The following is a 15,070-nucleotide window of genomic DNA, read 5'->3' on the forward strand; positions in this document are numbered from 1 at the left end:
TCTATCTATCTATCTATCTATCTATCTATCTATCTATCTATCTATCTATCTATCTATCTATCTATCTATCTATCTATCTATCTATCTATCTATCTATCTATACACATTTAATGAAAATATTCTGCTTTTGATTTTCTCTGCAAAAGCATGGCTTATCATTAGTACCATTTTTATCTATCAAGTGGCAAATCACTAGCATTTCATGTTATTTCTAATATGCTAACTGGAAATTAATAGAAACAGAATGAAGTGGGAAGGTCAGACATAACACATGGTATTTTGAAAGATTCAGATAGTATAAGAAAACAGCTGTAGTTCCACAGATGAGGAGTTTAGTGAACATCTAACAATCATCTGGTGAAGATGTCAACATTTAACAGACAGTATAAGACCTAGATCTGACCACTTTATGCAGATCATTTTTAAACAAGTCTTATCTTGTAATGAATATGTATTTTGCCAACACAAACCTATTTATTCTAAAACTATCATCTAGTCATTATGGGGAGGTGTCTATATATAAAAAGAACTGTATGTATGTATGTATGTATGTATGTATGTATGTATGTATGTATGTATGTATGTATGTATGTATGTAATTCAGTCAGTCAGTCAGTCAGTCATTGTCCAACCCGCTATATCCTAACACAGGGTAACGGGGGTCTGCTGGAGCCAATCCCAGCCAGCACAGGGTGCAAGGCAGGAAGAAACCCCGGGCAGGGCACCAACCCACCACAGGTGTATGTAATTCATCTTAAATAAAATACATTTAGTGGTGTAGTCTTACAAAATATATGAATTTGTTCTTTGTACTTGTGTGACAAATGAGAAGATCATAAGTGAGGGAGAATATTTGTTCATAGGTTCATATGACCCAAAAGAATCATAAGAGAATGAGATTGTGAAAATCATTAAATAGTCAGTCAAGTGCACTTTAAATGTCTACCTGCAAAACAAAAAAGACTGACAACATCATACATGTAGCCTAGTACTAGTGTTGCACACAGCTGAATTGATTTGTATGGTACACTGAAAAATGTTCGAAAAGAACAATTTGTTTTTGAACCACCACTGTTTGAGAATTGTTCTAATAAAGAGTATCTGAAATGTACAAATCTATGTTTTTTCATATATACTGTAATTAAATTGAAGAGAAATCATGAAATTGGACATATCTACTGTTCCACTACCAGCTGCTTTCCTTCATTATCCAGGAGAACCTACACTTAATGCTTGATACATGGCTGAAATATTTTGAAAATTATCTGCTAGTAGTTAGTGTCAATGAGGTCAGCTCCCAGAAGCTAGGCAACAGGCACTGTTGCTGCTAGGCCTGGGTAAAAATATCAATTTTTCAATTAATTGTCATTTTTTGTTTAAATGATTCAATATCAATTCTTAAAGTCTCAGGATTGATCTCTTGAATCTCTATCCTGCTCTATTACTACATGTAAATTTTTGCTTATCCCCGTTTTTGTCATCCAATCCAATAGATGGCACTAATGCGCCTCTTAAGGCTTTCTACAGAAAAAGCACTTTACTACTTTGTATAAAATGGTGTGTCCTTTTTAACTGAAATCAGTGTCTTAGACACTTAATTCAGATGTGTGGACTTACTACGGATTTAAATGGTATGTCAGTAAAGAACAACTGGATAAAAGCAAAGCCAAATGTAAGCTGTGCAATTCAGATGTTAATTATTGTTTAATACAACAAATTTGAGAAATTATTTATCTAGACGTCACCCATAAATGTAATTTCATTTGACATCCAAATCAGTATAGCCTAAACAATACACACTGGAGACAGTGAGGAGCTCCAAGATTCCGTTTACTTCAATTCATGCCCAAAAATACAGAATCTATAGCAGTTTTTATCTGTAAAGATAAGAGATCCAACAACGCACCTCACCTAGCGAAGCAAGAGGGCAGTTGTTGAAATCTTCAGAGCAGCCTGCGATACAAAATTGAGCTGTGATCAAAGCAGCTGACTTGAAGTAGCTCCATAATAGTGGAGTTATCAGTCACGATGGCTGATTCTTTTTCTTTTATGTTCCATTCATTCAATGCCACCGTCAATAAGCATCAACTCTAGATATTCATTTTAAAATGTTTTCTTTTGTCTTAGGACTGTCAGGACACATTTTTGAGACTGATTAACATGACTGCTACAAGTGATCAACTGAAGATATTTGTAACTTGTAGAATTATAGAAAGGCACGAGTTTTCTCACTGCATGTTTAATTTCAACTAATTCAAGATTATTTTAAATGTCCAATAGGGAAATAAATTTGGCTAACAGTTTAGTTGAAGGGTGTCTACAAGGAGATTCATAAAATACAAATAAGTCATTGAAAAACATTATTTAAGAAGCAATATTTGATTATTTTATAATTTTATTCTGAACATCAATGTTTTATAAAGTAGATGACATTGCATTGGACTAAAACAAGGACCCCCCCACCCTTTAATATGTGTGAACTCTGATGTAGCAATTATGCTGAATGAGTCCAGTGCTCTTTTTTTTTTTTTTTTTTTTTTTTTTTAAAGAGCAATGTTTTGTTCCACATCTTACAAATACTGATGTTAACTACTCAGTGCTAAACAAGTATACAAGTATTTCTTCTTAAATGTCATTCAGTGCTTATGCGTATGTTATAAAGTCACTCTGTAGACACCATTCAAATAAAGTGTTACTGAAATTTGTCACATTATATTAATGTTCTCTATGCATGGTTAAGGAATTTCTAAAAAAGCAACCTCTTCAAATATATCAGTGCACACTAATTCAATGAAGATAACATTGATATCAAATCGAATCCGAACCTTGTGAATCGGTATAGAATTGAATCAGGAAATCAGTGCTGATACCCAACCTTAGTTGCTGCACTGCTTGTGAACTGAGGAACACAGGTCTTTCTATATATTATCTAGTTCAGGCAACACAAACAACAAGGCACTAATTTCCTAAATAAATATAATGTAAACGTTGAAGGCCATAAATTTAGTAGGGCTACACAACAGGATAAAACTGTGGTTCAGTACATTCTGTATTACAACATCTTTTACCTGTGACTTCAAAAATGCAATCGTTGAAATTTCATAGGACCAGTTAGTAGAAAATTTGCCTGCCGATGTGTCCGTGAGAAGTTATATATGAACAAGAAAATCCAAGGTAAGGTCTTTGTTGCCTTTTTCCAGCTTTAGACAAAGCGGTTCAAAGCACAGCTTTATCAACATCATGTTGTTCCGGCCACACCCATGCACTTTGCATCCATCCAATGTTTGGCTTTATTATCCACACACAAAAGCTGTTGAAGACTTTGCCATTTTTCTAATGTATTTCTTTCTGCCTTGCAATGTAAAGTTTACAGTATTTACATTCCAGAATTATAATCTTTACATACAGATGGTGAAACAAAGCTCCTTGGAAAACTGACATGCCCTGTTACTATTAAAATCAATTGTTCTAAGCTATACCCATTGTGCCTCCTTGTTCACAGTGTCTTGTCTGTATCCATTCTACCCAGCCGATTGTGTACAAAGTATCTTGGTACTGGCACAAGAGGGAGGGTCACTCTATATAAAACAGAGGTTTCCTAGTGTGCACTGTTGACTGAAAATGGCTGATCTTGCCCTGTCCACAAAGTCTGCAATGTGTTGTTGCAGCCTGTGCCTTAGCCAATTAGTCCATGACAGAAAATGACAATAAATGTAAAGAGGGCTCTTTATAGTCACACCTCAAGACTATCGTTTTACCATCACACTTGTACACTTTTATTCAAAATGCCCCAAAGCTATTTTCACTTTGCAGGTTACTACTTCAGCTATAGTTGCCTTTTTAGTAACTGTTTTCAGTCATCATGATCAAAAGAGGGGCATTATACACTAGATCAGCCAATTATCACCCTCAGGCCAGTGGGACAACTGAAAGAATTAACAACATACTCAAAGAAAGATGACAAACTCTTTGTTTACAAAGCAAGTCTTAGAAATCATCAATTACAGAATTCCTTCATGTTTTTAGATGAACGCCTCTTGCAATTACAGGTATTTTGCCATTTAAGCTGCTTCATGGGTACAAGATGCATGCCAAGTTGACAGCACCTGATAGACTAGACAATGCAGACATGCTGATCCGTCCTCAGAGCAAGGCCTGATTCCTGTTTCAACAGTGAAACAGTTTATGCTTGCCCCAGAAGGAAATATGGGGAACTCCTTGAGTGGACATGTGTGCTTCCAGTCAATGTGGCTATTGTGAATTTTAGTTCTGAACCTCCTGACTCCAATTCCATCATTATTTTCCACATTTATTTTGTTTGTCTTTATTGTTATCTTTGTGACATCGCCATGCTACTGTTTTGAGCTTTATTTTGTATCATATTTGCTGGCATTTTAATTTTTTCTGTGTTTCTGTGGGATTTCAGTTGTTGGCACGAACATCTGTTTGACACAACATGATCATGCGACATTTGCAGTGTAATGTCATCACCATGCATCTGTTTAAAATGGCACAATGGTAACTTCTTTGACAAAGTACTGTATGTGGCTAATATCTAACTTTAAATTGCTACTAGGTATGTAGGGGAAGGATTATAAAGCAGTTAAGACACTTTACTTTTTGTTCAGCCCACAATTGTTTATAGAATGATTTTTGGTTACTATATTATCATTTAATTTTGTTTCTCTATAGTTTAGACCTCTTAGCTTGTTCTATGACTACTTTTTGAATATTCCTTATCAGAATCTTCGTTTCCAAGTCAACAAACTCAGTGTTTTGGGTTGAGTGTCATAGCTTATGATGTGCTATTATATGTAATGTATCATTCATCCATCCATCCATCCATTTTCCAACCCGCTGAATCCGAACACAGGGTCACGGGGGTCTGCTGGAGCCAATCCCAGCCAACATTACATATTCCTTGATACAAGTTGCATTGACTTTTTTTTCTTTTTGCCAGGGGTGGGGTTAGTTATATAAGGAAGGAGTTATATTATTTGGGACTATTAATGCAAGACAGTAAGTGACATTATTTAAATGATATATACAGTATATAAAGCACACACATATGTGTGTGTGTGTAATTATATTATTTTGGTTTATAGGGTGTGATGGATGGCCGGCTAAATATTCCGGCCCACACCTCCAGGCCGCCAGGTGGAGCCCTCCCAACAGCATGGAGGTTCCCCGAATTCCAGCAGGACCTTATGGATCTTGTAGTTTGTATACACAGCCCTGCTGGCTACCTTGGGGACCACCGGGAGTCGCTGTAGGGATGCTGTCAGACTCTTACGTGCCCTATAACCCGGAAGTGCGTCATGATCACATGACCAGAAGGAACAATGTGCTTCCGGGTTGAAGAAAAGGACTTTTACTCTGACCCGGAAGTAATGAGGACTTGTGGATTGCTGGACATGAACCACCTCCGGTGTCAGGGGGGTATAAAAGGATGCTGGGAAAGCCCAGAGATTGAGCTGAGCTGGGAGGAAGCGGTGGTGAAGTGTCTGGGAGAGGAGGAGTGGTTATTGTGCTTTATTATTGATTATTGGTATTTATATGTGTAGTGTGGAGTGGAGGGTGCTTAGTGCACACTATTATTATAAAAATAAAAAGTCTTGGACTTTTACCTGGTATTTGGCGTGGTACCTGAGGGTTCGAGAGGTCGATAAAAACCTCAACTGTTACAAGGGTTATTATTGTAATATGTACAGATTCAGTGAAATTCATATTTGTGTGTGTTAATTGTCATGCAACACATCGACACTCTGAGGCACCATGATTTAATCAAAACATCTACCTATTTTAATCAAAACGTATGTCTTCCATACATGAAAAAAATCTCATAGCAATTTTATCATACGTCTTTGTGTGCTTTGCACATTCTCCATTGTCGGAAAGGATTTTCTCTAGTTTCCTCTCAAAGGCACATTGAGTTAGGGTAACAGATGACTCACACAATAATACAGATATGTATATGTGATGCAGTGTGCGCTTGATGGACCAACCAAACCTGATGTTGACTTGTGCCCAACTTTGTGCAACCCTGTATTGAACTAAGCAGATTAGGAACATTAATAAATGAATATACAATATTTCTATATTGAGGATCCATCACAAAAGAGCTACCATTTTGTGGCTACAAATGCAGCCTGCCACCAAGCAAAATGGTGTGCACCCATTTGCATAATTGTTCTGTAAAAGAAGGTAGTGTACACACTAAAATGTGTGGACTTTACCAGAAACTAGAGTTCTAACAACAACCAAAAGAAAAAGCATTTTAAGGAAAGTAGATATGTTTCTGACTTGTGTTTTGTTTCATGACTTTAATTCTGTTTCACATCTAATAATACAGTATATATAACACATTTTCATGCACCAGCTCTTCTTACATCCACTACAGGGTTCCTGTTGGCTTCTAATACCTTTGTTTCCTGCAACTTCCAGTCTGTTCTACCAAGCAGGTTTCTTACCCTACCTACAATGTACTTTGGTTACTGTTTGGTTAATGTATTGGAGATTTGTCAGCTGGTGAAATGTGGCCTTATGTACTTATATTGCACTGTTTGCTGTAAACTGCTCCGTTTCCTTCTTTATGAAATAGCTGAAAAACATGTGATTGCACAAATTATTGGAAAATATTACTGAAAGTTAGACATTACAATTAATTATTTTCAAACAGTGGCAGATGTCCTCTCACATGTTAAGGCAGAGTAATAATGGAAGCATGCAAGACTGATTAGAAAGGATGGAAAATACGAGCACAAAACATTCTTGCCAAGACACAGTGTCATCAATGAGCATGGGAACATGGATGGATAATTAATTGATTAAATAATCAATTATCATCTTTGCTTTGGATAAAGCCCATGATTATTGGGACCTTTCAGCAAGGGTCCCACTTCCTTGCTTTCCTCTGTGGACTGGAATTCCCAGCTGTTAGAGTTAAGTAAGTACAATACTATATACCAAGACAAATGAATCACATTTGTTGTAAGAAACAGAATGATATAATTTGTTGATAAACACAATGATTACAGTATAAAAATAGAAGGCTATCAACACAAAACATGGCACGCAAAACACAAAGGTCAAACAAACATGTAAACCAGAAGAAACTTTTCTACGTCCTCAAGGGATTTAAATTTTTTTTTATTTTGCTTTCAAAAAGCATTTTCATTTAACTTAATCTCTTTGTTACATTCATGTGATGTCAACAATAGCTCACGGTCCTTATTGCTGTAATGCATGGTCATGAATGAGAGTGGGCTTAGGCTCTCTTGCTTGTTATTTATATGAAAACCTGTGAAAGCTACCAGTTTCCTTGACACAGGTATTGCTGACCTTGTTACACAGTAACAAATAAATAATAGAATCTGCTGGGTGTCTGTTTTACTAGTTATTTAAAGATTTAATTTATGTTGCCATATATGTGTGGTGTAGGCTAATGTCTTTGATATGGGTTCAACCGAAGGAGGAGGAGCACACTCATTTTTCTTTTCTGCATGGTCATTTATCTGTGTCCTTAGTTAAGTCTTCCTCTGTTTACAGAGGATGGTATACACTTTGCTGTGTACTCTACAACTCTGCAGGAAACTGCATGACTCACCCTGCTAATATGTGATAGAGTTCAAGTTAAACAGAATGTGCCACAAGAATTTAGGCTTTTCGATTCCCTATTCCCAGACTGAGTTGAGTTACTAGCACAGATTGTGGAGAAACTGATCGTAGAGCTAGTGATCCCCAGGATATTTAGATGAATTTTAGAGAGTGTCTAGCTTGGGAAAAAACAGATGCACACCAAGGTGTTTCTTCCTGCTGACTGGATCAGAGCTCACCTCAACTTTCCATTAAAATTTAGCTCATGAGTGTGTCTATCCGGATAGGTCAGCTTACAGTTATGAAATTCAAAACAGATGCCTGGTCTAGCAAAGTCTTAGTAGGTTTGCCCTTATCTTGACTAACACAACTAGTTATCACATAAAATAGACAATGCTATGTTTGCTAATAATACAACTAGTAAGAGGTAGATACAGGAATTTACATAATCTTCCCATGTCCATGTGAGTTTCCTCCCGATACTCCAGTTTCCTCCCACGCTCCACATTCATGCAGTTTAGGCAAATTTCCGTTGCTAAATTGGCCATAATATGTGTGTGTATGTGTAATTGTGCTCAGAAATGGCACCCTATCCAAGTGTTGTTCCTGCCCTGAATAAGTGAGTGAAAAAGATGGATAGATGGATGTAGCATGCTAACTTGTTTATCCAATTGCCTATCCTCACACCAGCAGAGTGCAGCACTAACTTTCATGAGTTTATTTTCATTTTACAGTCTCATACAGGCAAGCAGCAGTGCAAATTATGCCACTGCAGATAACTGCCTAATAAAATAACAGCTAAAAGTGATGTACTTTTTCTTTATTTACATATATATATATATTTTTTGGACATGATTACACGTAGTTTTGTAAAAATCACCTTCTTTTTCCATCAGATTTGTAACAACCACTTACAAAAGCAACTGTAATTACAACACAACTTTATTTACAAACAGTAATTTGCATGTACTTGTACTTTATAAATATCTGAAAATTTTAATTTCATTATAAAACATAAACTAAAATGAAGAATAAACACACAATATTTTTAAACATTGAGTAGAAGACTTTAGGCCATCCTTGATTAAAGAATTGGGGGGTTTTGTGGTGCAATTGTTATCATTTCTGCTTCAGTTTCATCACCTTGGGTTCACATCCTGTCAATGTAAATGGTACGGTGTTGTTTGTTCTGCCAATATTGATGTGTGTTTTCCTGTGGATTTTCTCTGGATATTTAATTTTTCTTGCTGTGCAAGGCTGATTGACAAGTGGTTTATTGTAAATAAGTATACTTTGTGATGGACTGATGTCTCATCCAGGGCTGTTCAGTTGTACAAAAAATTAAAGAAAATAAGTAAATTTAAATTCAGATTAAACTGTGGTATTTGAAAAAGGCACAAATAGTTTAATTTTTAAAGAAAGCAATAAACACATTTTGAAATAATACGCAGAACAACAATAAAACTGAAAGGGCAATTTTCTATATGCTGCATTTAAGCATGTATTTTTTTTACTCTGTAATAACTGTTTAAGCAAGTGAGATCAGAGATCCTGAGGTAACTGTGATTTGAGCATATAGTGTTTATTTAAACTCTAAACAGATAATTAATGGGAATGGTTGGCCGTGTCAAGAGAGAAACTTAACTGCATGTCTTCTTGGTATGCTTTACAGTCTAGGTAGCTGATAATATTTCCAGTGTAATAAAAAGTAATCCATTTCTGTTGATCTTGCATTAAAGTGTAGTTTGTGTTCATATTGCTTCCTACAAACCCCATTTATAATTACTGTTTATAAGTCTAAAAGCAGTAATAAAAGGCCTGCTGTGCACATTTCTTTCAGAATGGAGTAACGTGCACTAACACTGTTGTCAGTTATTAAAATTGTGGATAATAAATATAGTGAACCTGTGAATTGCTTGCTCCTATTGGAGTAAGCACTGATTACAGACACTGCCTTGAGGACATAAATTGGTCCACACAGTCATCTGTAGTTTTCAAAGATACACCTAATTATTTACAGTTTTGTTCATTTTTAATTATTTTGGTCCACTGCAGATTGACCTGAAAATATTTTTGATATTCAGTATGTTAATTTCCAGATGTTGAAATACACATGGTTTTAGAAGTTTAAAATATATTTTTAGATATATACTGTATATTATACTGTATACTGTACATTATTATTATGCATATTATTAATTTCACATTTCGTATAACCATAGAGAGTGTGTCTTACTATATTTCTAATTCAGTATACACTGTTCTATGTGTTATGTATCTTTTCCAATATATTCTCAAAAGTACAGTGTATCCATTTGAGTAAACAGCATATGCTTTGAGATGCTGACATTTTAGTAAAGCATGTACGTAACTTCCTCTGTGTTATGAGACCAGTCCAGCCTGTAATTAATGTGGACCCCAAAATACTTAGTACAATGCATCACCTCAGCATCCGACTGTGCACAGTGACCAGACATAAAGGCTCTTTGGTACAGTGAAAAGTCAATAACCAGTTCCTTGGTTTGTTGAAGTTAAGTTGCAGACAATTCTTTAGGCACCAAGAAACAAAGGTCTCCACCTGACTCTTATGCTCTGTCTTATCACCCTTATAAATACACTCCATAAGTGCAGAATCATTTGAGAATTTATGCAAGTGACATAACCTGATGTTATATTTATAGACACAGGTTTACAGAGTGAAGAGAAAAGGAGACAGAACTGTTCCTTATGGTGCTCTAGTGTTGCTAACATCTGTATCAGAAACACAGCCCTTCAGTCTCACAAACTGTAGTCTGCCTGATAGATAGCCCATTATCCAGGACACCATAGGCTCATTCACCTGTATATATTTGAACTTACCCCTTAACAGAGAAGGCTGGATGGTTTTGAAGACACTGGTGAAATCAAAAAACCAGGTGGTCTGTCACAAGAGGACTAATATAGTCCAGGACCAGCCTATCAAACATCTTCATTATGTGAAATGTAAGTGCTACTGGTTTGTAGTCATTTGGTGAAGTGGTGCCTGCCTTCTTTGGGAAAGGAACAATGCAGGATGCTTTCCACAGCGGCAACACTTTTTGGAAATTTTAGGGACAGAATGAAGAGCTGACAGGAAATTAAACAAGCTGGTCAGCACGGGTCTTAAGTTGGTCACCAAAGTTAGATTTACTGTATCTAATCTAACATATCTGAGACTGACTGAAAACTATAACATTGCTAAAATGTCCTAAACTTTAAAAACACAGAGTTAAAAGAGGGTGCTTCTACTTTTTCACAGTGTTGTATATACAAAGTTTTCAGTGGAGATATTTTGAAATTTCCGAATTTCAGTAGTGGATTATGTCCTTAACAACCCATATAGCTACAGTATATGTAGCAATCTTCAATTTGAAATGGTTCCTATGTCAAATCAAGTAAAGTCAAGTTTATTGTCGTGTACATTGTACAATGAAATTCCCACTGGCATAATCTCATTTATTCTCCTCATGGCTCTGACTCCCATACAAGAAACTCAGTGTCCTTTATGCCAGACCTGGAAGTATTTCCATATTACATATTACATCCAGGAAGCAGTCTCTAGGGGGACAGTCTGTTCCTGCAGCTCCCCCTGGTGGCACCCATGGACCACAACAAGGCTAGTTAATGGAACTGCAATTCACAGTCTGCCCTGTGGTTATCCATGCAGGCACCGAAGGCCAGAAAAGCTGCCACTTATTGTATCAGGGGAGCAAATAGTTCATGCAATTAGTCTCTCCCTTAAACTGGCCTCCCAGCTGGGTAACAAACCTTGAACCATCCCAGCTGGAATACCAGCCCATGCCTGGTGTCCATGACCCAGAGTAGGTACAAAATAATTGTGGTGCCAACCAGGCAAACCCTGTTTAATAAAAATAAATTTAAAAAAACACACGCATAATGGCACCACAAAAAACAGCTGGCTTATAGTCTTCTATTCTGCTGTAGTGGCATTTTTAGAGTGTTCTGGTCTGGAGTCGTCCTTGATAGTTGAGCTCTCAGGTCCACATGAGATGTCACCTTCCAGGGGTTTCTCACTTTTATAATGGGTGAACTAGAAGGGGCAAGGCTTCTCTGGCTCTGTTGTCCTCAAGGGGTGGTTTCTCTGTGCTGTGAAGAAAACAAGGAAACAAGACTCTCTTCCAGAGGTGGTACCACATTAGGTGAGCCTGGAAGGCAATCCCCTGACACACATGCATGATAATATTAACATATACTAGGGGGCTTTGCCCCTGCTCGCTTCGCTAGCCAACATCTGGGTTTGTTTAACTGGAAATACAATTTAAAGAGATTGTTTTTTTCATGGGAATTGTTACATATGCATTATGTTCACTTTTACTTTAAAACCTCAACAAATACAATATTTTGAATCAACATTTCTTCAAGATCGCATTGAATTTTGATTCCTTGTTTGGTCTTACAATGTGATAATGCAACATGTAACTGCCCATGTGTAAATATTGTTTCTTTCTCTCTTATAAATAAACCAACTTTTTCAAATGTTTGTTTGTCCTTGTGATTTGTTAATTGTCATTGCAAAAGCTATTCTCATGGGAAACTGTAAACATTTTAATATGAATGGCATATCAAGATCTCCTTTTGTGTCTGTTATTTGCAGAATAACAACAACAACAACATTTATTTATATAGGACATTTTCATACAAATAATGTAGCTCAAAGTGCTTTACATGATGAAGAAAAGAGAAAAAAGACAAAGTAAGAATTAAAATAAGACAACACTAATTAACATAGAATAAGAGTAAGGTCTGATGGCCAGGGAGAACAGAAAAATCAAAAATACTCCAGATGGCTGGAGAAAAAAAAAAAATCTGCAGGGTTTCTAGGCCATGAGACCTCCCAACCCCCTCTGGGCATTCTACCTAACATAAATGAACAGTCCTCTTTGTATTTTAGGGTTCTCATGGAAAGACTTGATGATGATGGTCATGTAGACTTCTGGCTTTTAATCCATCAATGTAGGAACATCATGGTGCTTTGATTAGGTGGTGGTGGCGCAGGTCGCCACCACAGAAAACTGGGAAAAGAAACAGAAGAGAGAGTAGGGGTTAGTACGGATTTTAGAGCCACCATGAATAGTTATGATAATTAATTGAATATACAGAGCATCAGGATTAAACTAAATTGAAGTTATGAGAATATGTACTACATTACCTTTCTTGTCACCTGTTAAAATTTTACATGTTGGAATTGTTCTACCAATTTTCTTGTCCCATTGCATAGCCCATCACTAAACTATTGAAATTTAAATTTTGAACATGATCAATGAGACCTTGCATATGTTCCATTCTAAGTTTTGTTTGATTCGATTTAATAAAGAAGAGATGATTAGCTTTGACTTTTAGATATGCATTAATGATGTAATGTTGCAATAGATGTTGAGATGACAGAAGTGGGTTAAATACATTGGAACGTATCGCTAATTTTGACCCGAAATATTGTGTGGGTGATATTCATTTTTCTGAATGCGTTTGTTTCATATTTTACGACCATCCTGTTTTGCCATCTGGGAAAAGCAATGGAAAGAGGAAAGGTTTGTGTTTTGCTTTTGGATATACACGAATATCTACTTTCTTCTTCACGCGCGCCCACGGGTGAAGAAGAAAATAAAAAGTCCTTGTTTTATATGTGCCTCTGTGTCCTTCTGTTCCGGGTCGGGCGCCTGTATAGTGCCTTTTCTACAATATATATATATATATATATATATATATATATATATATATATATATATACAGTATTTGTTCCAATGATTGAATGTTCAGCAATCTTCCAGCTTGTGGTAGAAACTGTACCTCTCCCTGTTTCAAGTGTTTTGATACTGTTTGCCAGAAGGTAGAACGGCTGTGCAGCATGGCTGAGGTCCTCAGTTATCCAGTTTACTTTTCTAAGGCAGTGAGGGTTGTACATGTTCTGAACAAACTGATGAAAGTGTGTGTATATATTTAATAATTTATTTACTTATCTATGGTGCTCATTTAGCTGTCAAGCAAAAAAAAAAAATAAATAAATAATCCATTCAAACAAGTTAATAATTCATTTGAATGTGTTAACTAATTCGTTCAAATGAGTTAATAATTTGTTTGAACAGATAATGATTTTTTTCTCTGTTTAACAGGACTCCGTACTTATCTACCTATTTATATATATATTTATTTAAAGAGCTTCTGTAAAATAAAAAATAAAAATCCCCCTGGAGTCTAAATAAATTGGACTGCACAACAACCATTTTTTCCAGTACTGCCTCCCTGTTTTTAAGAGCCCATGGTACGCTCTGTCCAGTATTAAATATATGTTTTCATTTTTACTTCTATGAGGAAAACATTTCGGGGTTACTGAATGGAAAATTATGAAGGAGAATAATGTTTTCTATTGCAGACCGAATACCTGAACATTTCTTTTTTCAAAATGTGCAAATCCAGAGGTTGATAATGTCATATACTTTAAAGTAAACAGGCAAAATAAATTAAGATCTAGCCATCCTTTTAAAATATTAGTATAAATATTCATTGCAGGCTTGAACTTTAGAATTTTGGTTACTTTTCCAATATTCATATTCAAGTATAACATTTAAGTTATAATTTTGTATATTTCAGCATGAAGATGATGGAATAAATCATGAAGATTGCAATGTAAGTATTCAATGTATGCACATTGAGGCTGTTTGCATACATACTACTATAACATGTCCATTTGTATATTACTGAAGAGTATTTATATGTATCAATTCAAGTTATTCATTTTGAGTACAGTATAGAAAAAAAAAATATTTTTCCAAAATCAAATATTCTGTTGATACTGCTATTGAGTGCACAGACAAAGGGGGGGAAACAGTGTATATATTTTAAATCTATTCATGCTGGTTAATTCCAGGGGTAGTTGTTTTTTCCAGGTCAACAGAGTAAAAACTGTAAAAACAAATTGAAAATGTTATGTGAGCAAATATTTGATATTCCAATGTCTTCCCCCTCTTTCAAGAAAAAGAATCCTGTCATAGAAAAAATATGTGTGGAGAAGCATGTCAGACAAAGTTATGATGTTTTCAGTGGTCATAGGTGGAAAGTTCTTCCTCTCCTCACCCCCTCCTCCCCTTTTAAAGTTACCTGGAGTCATGTGAGTAGTTGGGCCAATCCTTTTTGACTTTCTTCTGAACTTCTTGGGGTGGGCCAGCCCTCAGAAACACCTGATTATTCCTTTTGGGTGTGCCTTTTGTGACACACTTTGAATCATGCCCTACAAAGAGAGTAGCAGACTCTGAATTCTCAATGATTCTCTTCTTATTGAATTCCCCAGTGACTGACCAGGAGATGGACCAAAGTGTGTATTACTCTACTTTCCCCTTTTGTATTCTTTAATGTGTAGCCTTTGTCAGAATGCATCAAATCCCATAAACTTACCACTGTTTATAAGGTATTGTACTTCTATAACCTCAGGCAATTACAT

The 15,070-nt window shown here is 36.0% G+C and overlaps 1 protein-coding gene across 3 annotated transcripts in view; it reads left to right on the forward strand.

The window, feature by feature from the left end:
• Window positions 1-15,070, forward strand: part of mrvi1 (murine retrovirus integration site 1 homolog) — a 211,970-nt gene that overhangs the window by 26,410 nt on the left and 170,490 nt on the right. For all 3 annotated transcript variants that reach the window (XM_028794872.2, XM_028794871.2, XM_028794873.2), the window contains exon 2: window positions 14,224-14,259. The gene's annotated coding sequence lies outside the window, so the exon portion shown is untranslated. The remainder of the gene's footprint in view (window positions 1-14,223; window positions 14,260-15,070) is intronic.

This window comes from Erpetoichthys calabaricus, chromosome 2 (genome assembly GCF_900747795.2).
Source record: "Erpetoichthys calabaricus chromosome 2, fErpCal1.3, whole genome shotgun sequence".
Taxonomy (NCBI): Eukaryota; Metazoa; Chordata; class Cladistia; order Polypteriformes; family Polypteridae; genus Erpetoichthys; species Erpetoichthys calabaricus.